This window comes from Medicago truncatula, chromosome 7 (assembly GCF_003473485.1).
Source record: "Medicago truncatula cultivar Jemalong A17 chromosome 7, MtrunA17r5.0-ANR, whole genome shotgun sequence".
NCBI lineage: Eukaryota > Viridiplantae > Streptophyta > Magnoliopsida > Fabales > Fabaceae > Medicago > Medicago truncatula.
The window spans coordinates 38,851,785-38,860,606 of NC_053048.1; the positions used below are offsets into that span (position 1 = coordinate 38,851,785).

The following is an 8,822-nucleotide window of genomic DNA, read 5'->3' on the forward strand; positions in this document are numbered from 1 at the left end:
ACCCTATTGATCACTATAACGGATATCGATTCCCTGTTGTCAAGTAACCACACTTTCGTGCCGTCGGTGAATTTATATAATTTGATTTCATTACCCTATTGATCACTATAGCAGATATCGATTCATCCTACTACAATAGCTTCAATAGCACCACCCCCAGAAACAAACACGGAGTTGAAAAATCTCCAGCCTACAACATAGTCTCAACTCTCAACTAATATCCAATAGAATCAACAAAAAGTTGACCCTTTTCCCTGAAATGCAACTAATCGCTAACTCCACTATCCTTTTCACAGCACAAGTATTCCAAGTTCAGCGTCCAAGAACTCGAGGATTTAAGCCACGCAGCATAAATGACATCATATCAGGTGCCAAATCTCAAATAAAATATAATCCTGGAAATAAAATTCTTCTAGTTGGACAAAACCAGACGCCAAGAAACCCAATACTTTCAGCAAAGAATGGAAAGTAGGTGAACCTGATGGTATGGTTCCACTATTCAAGAAGACAATCTGTGCAGCAGAAACACCAAACAACAAAATGAATAATAACCTAAACCAACCAAAGAATCACTTGGAATTATAAGGAAATATTCATAACAAGGCATAATATTGGGTTTGATCTTCAAACCAACAAAGCCAAACTTTAATGCAGCAAGTGCAGATAAAAATAATTGAAACATACCCACCTCAAAACAAGTGGAGTTCATAGGAATTAAGTGTGTTATATGTGTATAGCCTGCAATCCTAGTCTGCTAAAGCAAAACAGTTTGGTTTCTATGATTCTTTTATCTTTAGGAATGTCAAAGTCTACTAGTTGTGCTGGAAATGGCCCCTGCGCAAGGATGACACGCACAAATCGAGAAATGGTTATCTGTATCCTTTTCAATTAGAAATAGAAGATACCAAACCTACATGCAAATTAAGATGCTCATTGTAGAACACCTTCAGAATAATTAACTTGAACCAAATTATCCCCAAATCAAAGAGAAATTCTTAAGAAAAAAAATGTCAAAAAAAATTTGGACCATTTCTCGATTTGTGCGTGTCATCCTTGCGCAGGGGCCATGCTAATCTTCTCTGTATCGTTCCAATTTTATCGGATGTCCCCGAAGGGACAAGCCTTATGGTTTGCTTGCTCTATATATACGCCAAAATATTTTCTATTTCAGTCGATGTGGGACTAAAAAGCAAGTGTAACAGTTACATGCAAATCCTTCTCAACTTTCACCTGAGGCAAGCAAGCGATTCAGATATCACTATAACGGATATCGATTCCTATAAAGAGAGCCAAAGTATGTTAAGGGAAAGGGTTTATGTTGCTTTGCCACACAGGATACAAGAGTGTGATCCTCTATTTAAACTAAAGCTGGAGTGTCCCTTTCCCTATTTTTCATAATGATTCACTCACAATTTGTGTCTTACTCGATGCTTAGTGCTGCAGTTAATTTTTAAGCAAGTTAAAAGATTAAATATCCACTAAAACAAAATCTTACGCATCCATAAGAGTCTTCATCTTTCACATATGAATTACCTTCTAATTACATCTCCAAGTCGATGCAATTGATGCAGTTTACTACAACAGCTGCATCAGATTTTACACTGACCCTTTGGAGTTTTAAGTCCTTTGCTTTTAGGAATCACCATCTCAATCCCAATGCTTCAACAAGCACAGCTTCAACTGTCATAGGCTCCTAATGGGTGCGGTTATTATGCATAAGGAATCCTTATGCACCCTGCATAAATCCCAGCCCATTAACCATTTTGCAGTGGAAATGATTTCTGTGAGTTGGACTCCAAAACCATTTTGCTGTGGAAATGGTTTCTGTGAGTTGTACTCCAAAACCATTTTGCTGTGGAAATGGTTTTTGTGAGTTGTACTCCAAAACAATTACATATACTTAATGGTTTTCTCTCTTCTCACTTGCGATTTTGTCTTCAATTTGTTTTCTTCGACCCAATCGTCTTTCTTTTGATTTCAATCTGATTCAATTTCATCTTTGATTCGAGTTTCTTTCTCAAATTCATAATCGATGAATTTTCCCCAATTCTTAGGGTTTGTGATTCGGTTTTGATCACATCATTCGCAGTTCTGTTCCAAATTCCTCTTTGATTTCATAATTGACGGTTTTATGTAGTTTCATTGATCTCTGTTTTCGATCTGTTTCATCGTAACTCGTTTTCGTTTATGCTTGCGAGACGGATTATCCAATATGATGATCTTGATCGATTTCTTGGTTGTGACTGAAATCGTAATTGTGAATATGATCTGAAAGATATTCAATGCATGTGTTTTTTCTCTCACAAATCTTGATGACGAACGGCAGCTTACAACATATCCCAAATCTGATGGTTGTGAAGTGTTTATGCACCCTGCATAAACAATTCAGAACCATCAAATCTAGTATACACGTGTAATAATCATAGGCTTCTCAAACTACACCAAATCAAGGAATAAAGGAAAGAGGTATAAGTGCAATGTTGTTAACGTTTTCTTCATTTTGACAAAAAAAACATCTCACTAAAAATGCCTTGCTCACTTCTCTCTCTAGGACATTCAAACCAGCGCCACCTTATATCTTCTTCTCCGACGAGAATTGCTTTTTCGGCGCGGTGGCTGGTGGTGGCACCACCGTGTCGGAACTCAAAACTCCGCCGTTTCAAAAACAAATTATATATTCAACAATCCTTTTCTTCCTACTTCTCATTTTCGAAATTGTTTTTCAAAGACAAACAGTAAACAAGCGTAGATCTAAGGATTAAGATATGAATAGAAAAACTTTCTACCTCCTTCTCTTTGATCAGTTCGATTCTTGATGGATCGAAACAGTGTTTGAGCTTAGTGATTTTGATGGCTTTGTAGTGAAAACTCAAAAAATGAATTGTTGGAAAATGAATTTACTATTCAAGAAGAAGACACCGCCGGTGGAGATTTTGGTGGTTTTGGAGTACAACTCACAGAAATCATTTCTTTCCTCCTCCTTCAATTGTGTCAGTCCAAAACTGAATGATGGCAATGGCTCTAGGTCCTTAGTTTTTTCCACCTGCTGGAAACCATTAAGTACATCTAATGGTTTTGGAGTACAACTCACAGAAACTATTTCCACAGCAAAATGTTTTTGGCATAATTTTATACAAAACGTACTATAATAAGAACATTTGTGACTGTCATTGAACTAAATCAACACTCTGAAATCATCATTGAACTAAAATGATGATTTCCACGGTTGTAGTGTTGTTTCGTTATGTTTCGTTTGATTTCGCTTGGGGGTGTAAGAAAACAATTATGTTAGACTACCGATTAATTGGCGGAGATTTATGCACGGTGCATGAGAATTTCCTTATGCATGATAACCGCACCCGAATTGCATCTGAGTCTACACAGGTTAACCATTTCATTTCAGTAAACAAAAATTCAAATCCATGAGATAGGGCACATGCCACATGGTGATCCAACACCGTAATTCTATAAATAATTATGCTAGCAACACACTCATCTTCTATAATTATATTAGCTCTTTAACAAATACAGGCTTGATACATTGACCAAGATACGACCGACTACCACCAAATAGTTGCAATAATAAATCAACATTGGAGTAACTAATTATGCAGTAATCTTAACCAAGACCAAGCATTGGTTATAAAATGAATTTCCTAACTAACCACCATGAATAGCTAAATACTAAGTACAATTTCACAACAGAAGTAATAATACCATAAGAATAACAGTCGCTCATTGCTTGGCAACCCTCATATTAACCAAATCAATAGATAGTATGAACAAGAGTTCTGGCATTTAGATCAACAATCGTTTTTCTGGAACATCCAAGTGCTGCCAGTGGCAGAATAGAAGTGTTTTTTTTTTTTTTTGAGAGGAGAATAGAAGTGTTTTGATCACAACAAAGTTATGATATGAATGTTTTAAGGATTATATATGGCTCTAGTCTCAACAAAATATATTTCATCTATGAGAATTTTTATGGGTTAAATATGTTTTTAGTCCTTACATTTTGCGCCTCTTTGAAGAATAGTCCCTGCATTTCATTAAATGTTTTTAAAATCCTCACATTTTGTGTTTGTTATCAAAATTAGTCTTTGTTGTTAATTCTATAACGGAATACTGATGTGGCAGTTAGTGGGTCCCAATTATTTTAGGATTAAATATGTTTGTGGTCCCTATATTTTGCGTGACTTTGAAGAATAGTCCTTACATTTTGCGTGACTTTAAAAGCATTTATTAACGGAAGTCTGCTGTCAGTAGAGACTAATTTTGATAACGGAGATAAAATGTGAGGATTTTAAAAACATTTAATGAAATGTAGGGACGAAACTTCGAAGAAGCACAAAATGTAAGAACTAAAAACATATTTAACCCAATTTTTATTTACATATAGTCTCTCATTTGGTAATTTTAGTGAGAACTTTCATCTATGTTTAGTAGCTGAAATCATCAATCAGTAGATTAAACATAAAATGATTTTTATGTGAAATTAAGCATGAAAATGGTAGATTAAAATTTTGTATATATCTTAAACCAAATCAGACTATACATTTAGGATCACAAAAAATAAAAATAAACAAGGATAGATGTTGTAATACTTTGGTAAGAATACAGTACTATAAAGGCTGATATTAATCTAACAGTAAGAAACACCCCCCCCCCCCCCCCCATTTCAAAAGTGACAAGATAACCTAATATGGAAAACAAAATGCTGAAAGAAGAACCTATCTGAACTCAGACAAGAGAAATTTCGAAGAAAAAAATGGCAAAAAAATTTGGACCATTTCTCGATTTGTGCGTGTCATCCTTGCACAGGGGCCATGCTAATCTTCTCTGTATCGTTCCAATTTTATCGGATGTCCCCGAAGGGACAAGCCTACTGGTTCGCTTGAAGTATTTAAACGCTGAAATATTTTCTGTTTCAGACGATGTGGGACTAAAAAGCAAGTGTAATAGTAACATGCAAATCCTTCTCGACTTTCACCTACTGGGATGCATCTTCCTCTCAGTGAGTTTTGTTTTATTTCAGATTAAACCAAAGTTTGTAGCAGTGCACCTTGTCTTTGCAAAATGAACAAGTGATACAATCATCACATCCCAAAAGGATGTGATAAATTTAAGACCAAATTCCACATGAGTCATCATTCCCAAGCCAGGAGCTGCACCTTTTTTCACCATCATATGCACCCAATTAAATGCCTCATTGATCATATAAGATAGGCATATTCCAAAAACAACATCATTGTAAACTGACTCTGCAAATGTAGATCTCATTGATAGCTCATCTGCTTCTTCAAATAACCCAAGTTTAGCTAAATCAATATAAGAGGTAAAGGAAGATAATACTTCAATTAAAATAGCTAACACATGAACTTTGGCACTCAACTGTTCCACTCTAGCCAGTCTTGAGTCAACAGTGCTAAAATTAAAATATTGGTTTGAATTTGGCCTCATGTTCTCAATATGATGAAAATATTGTCCTATAACAATTACATGCTTTGAACTCAATACATTGGTCAGCTCAATTTTCACTTGATTGGATACCACACCCAACATAGCATGACACCTAGTGCATGATTTAAGAACAAAAGACATTACAAGAATATTATGACCAAACATTATCTTAACCTCATTTGTTGTTTCAACCAATATGAATATTACTCTCATAGCCAACTCTTTGATTGAAACATCCCCAATAATAACCCAACTATGAAGCACGAACACTCCTCGGATTAGGCGTGTCCCCGGTGTCGGACACGTGTCGTGTCCGACACGACACCGACATTTGTAATTACACTGAATTATGTGATTTTTTTCAAATTATTAGTTGTGTTGGCATGTTAGTGTTTGTGTCGTGTCTTGTGTCCGTATCCGTGCTCCATAGTAACCCAGTGAAGCAATAGATTCCAATGACCACAACCCTTAAAATATTTGTAGTATTGGATGAGATACAACACATTTTCACCATCGACCTAACAAATTCATCTTTAGAGGTCATATTTTGAAAGGACTTTGAGGAATGCACTTGAATTGCTTCACCCTTTGATTTAAAAATTGTATTGAACATAGACACAGGACCTTCCTCAACCATAAACCTCTGTATGATTTTAACACCAACTAGATTTCTCTACATTATACAATTGCACAACAAGGCAAGGATATCACCATGATCAGAAACAGCCCAAGCATAGGCTAAATTCTTAGAAAACTTCATCAAACACTTAACAGGCACAACTTTTCTATGTAGATTCCCATATATCAAAACCAGAATTTGTGGGACAAAAACGCTAATACCAACTAAATCCCCTTTATAGCAGTCAAAAACTGAAACTCTATAAACCACTTTAGCATTTTCCTCTTCCTCACAACCCACACACCATAATACTTGTACAACATCTGAAACATTATCCTCGACCTTAACCAATGCCGAATGAAATTTGGAAATGTCATGTATTCTACCATTTAACATTAGTGTAAGGATTTTATGTGTGTGAGGACGAAGGAAATCAAGCAAGGACGCCAAGGAGTCTTTGATAAACATACTGTTAACACTGACATTTTTCCAAACAGGTAGTGGACAAACTGCTCTTTCAAAAAATATCCAAACCAGCAAGCAAATGAAGATGCCTATTGTAGAAGACCTTCAGAATAAATAACTTGAACAAAATTATCCCCAGTTGGTGAAACATACGTTGTATTAAATGAGTAAAAAATCAAAGAGAAATTCCGAAGAAAAAAAATGTCAATAAAAATATGGACCATTTCTCGATGTGCATGTCATCCTTCCGCAAGCCTTTTGGTTCGCTTGCAGTATATAATCGTTGAGATATTTTTTGTGTCAGTCGATGTGTGACTAAAAAGCAAGTATAATAATAGTAACATGCACATCCTCCTCAACTTACACCTGAAGCAAGCAAGCGACTCAGATGTATCTTCCTCACATTGGGTTGAGTTTTAGTTCAGATTGAACCAAAGTTTTCCATAACATACTAACTGTAATACAAAGCAAATTGTACTATGCTCATTACCCTATTGGTCACTATAACGGATATTGATTCCCTGTTGTCAATGTCAAGTAACCACACATTCGTTCGGTCAGTGAGTTTGATTTCACAGAAATCTTTAATTCAACAGAAAGATGCAATTCAGATATTCATCAGACAGAATAAATTAATTAACAACGTGAAAGCATGGCCTCTACACAGCAAGATTTCTATAAAGAGAACCAAAGGATACAAGAGTGTGATCCTCTATTTATACTAAAGCTGGAGAGTCCCTTTGCCTATTTTTCATACTGATTCGCTCACAACTTGTGTCTTACTCAATGCTTAGTGCTCCACTCAATTTTTAAGCAAGTTACAAGATTAAATATTCACTAAAACAAAATCTTACACATTCATAAGAGTCTTCGTCTTTCACTTTATGAATTACCTTCTAATTACATCTCCAAATTGGTGCACCATCTCTCTGCAGTCCTGAATTACCGGTTCCATCTGAGTCTGCACAAGTTAACCATTTCATTTCAGTAAACAAAAATTCAAATCCATGAGATGGGGCACATGGTGATCCAACACCGTAATTCTATAAATATATTAGCTCTTTAACTAATACAGGCTTGATACAATGACCAAGATACGACCGACTACCACCAAATAGTGCCAATAATAAATCAAAATTGGAGTAACTAATTATACAGTAATCTTAACCAAGACCAAGCATTGGATATAAAATGAAATTCCTAACTAACTACCATGAATAGCTAAATACGAAGTATAATTGCCCAACAGAAGTAATACCATAAGAAGAATAATGGCTCATTACTTGGCAACCGTCCTATTAACCAAATCAACAGAGACTATAAACAAGGGTTCCAGCGTTATGATTAACAATCGATTTCCAGGAACATTCAAGTCCTGCCATTGACTGAATAGAAGTGTTTTTATCACAACAAAGTTATGATATGAGTGTAAGGATTAAATATGGCTCAAATCTCAACAAAATATATTTCAACTATGACAATTTTTATTTACATTTAGTCTCTAATTCGATAATTTTAGTGAGAATTTTCATCTATGTTTAGTAGCTGAAATCATCAATCAGTAGATTAAACATGAAATGATTTTAATGTAAAACTTGACTCCCAATCCAAACAGCTGTTCATATTGCCCCAGGAATCAGCAAACTTCTTACCAACATTTTAATATTACTAATGTATGTAGGCTGTAGCATGAAAGATCTGAAATGAAACTATGCATAAAAATTATAGAATAAAATTGTTTATATCTTAAATAAAATCAAACTATACATTTAGGATCATAAAAAATAAAAATAAACAGGGAAATAATATAGGCTGATACTGGTTTAACAGTAAAGGAGACACCCCCAATTTCAAAATGGTCATAAAAACCTAATCTGGAAAACAAAATGAAGAAAGAAGAACCTATCTGAGCTCAGAAAAGAGAAAATTTGAAGAAAAAAATATCAAAAAAATTTGGACCATTTCTCGATTTGTGCGTGTCATCCTTGCGCAGGGGCCATGCTAATCTTCTCTGTATCGTTCCAATTTTATCGGATGTCCCCGAAGGGACAAACATTATGGTTCGCTTGCAGTATATAAACGCCTAGATATTTTCTGTTTCAGTCGATGTGGGACTAAAACAAGCAAATATAACACAACATGCAAGTCCTTCTCCTTCACTTATATAACACAACATGCATCTTCCTTCTTCTTTATTTTATTTTTGATTTCAGTTCCTGCGCATATAAGTAGCTACCTCTAGTGTAGCCTTTTATCGATACTCTTCCAGACTTTTCATAGC

At 35.2% G+C, this 8,822-nt stretch overlaps 3 non-coding genes across 3 annotated transcripts; all 3 read right to left on the bottom strand.

Moving 5' to 3' along the window:
- Positions 1-1,015: 1,015 nt before the first annotated feature.
- LOC112416905 (U6 spliceosomal RNA) lies at positions 1,016-1,118 on the bottom strand. The gene has a single exon (XR_003007416.1). It is a non-coding gene; the product is annotated as a U6 spliceosomal RNA (small nuclear RNA).
- A 3,654-nt stretch (positions 1,119-4,772) lies between these two features.
- Positions 4,773-4,875, bottom strand: LOC112416910 (U6 spliceosomal RNA). The gene has a single exon (XR_003007421.1). It is a non-coding gene; the product is annotated as a U6 spliceosomal RNA (small nuclear RNA).
- A 3,613-nt stretch (positions 4,876-8,488) lies between these two features.
- On the bottom strand, positions 8,489-8,591 carry LOC112416906 (U6 spliceosomal RNA). The gene has a single exon (XR_003007417.1). It is a non-coding gene; the product is annotated as a U6 spliceosomal RNA (small nuclear RNA).
- Between the last annotated feature and the right edge of the window lie 231 nt (positions 8,592-8,822).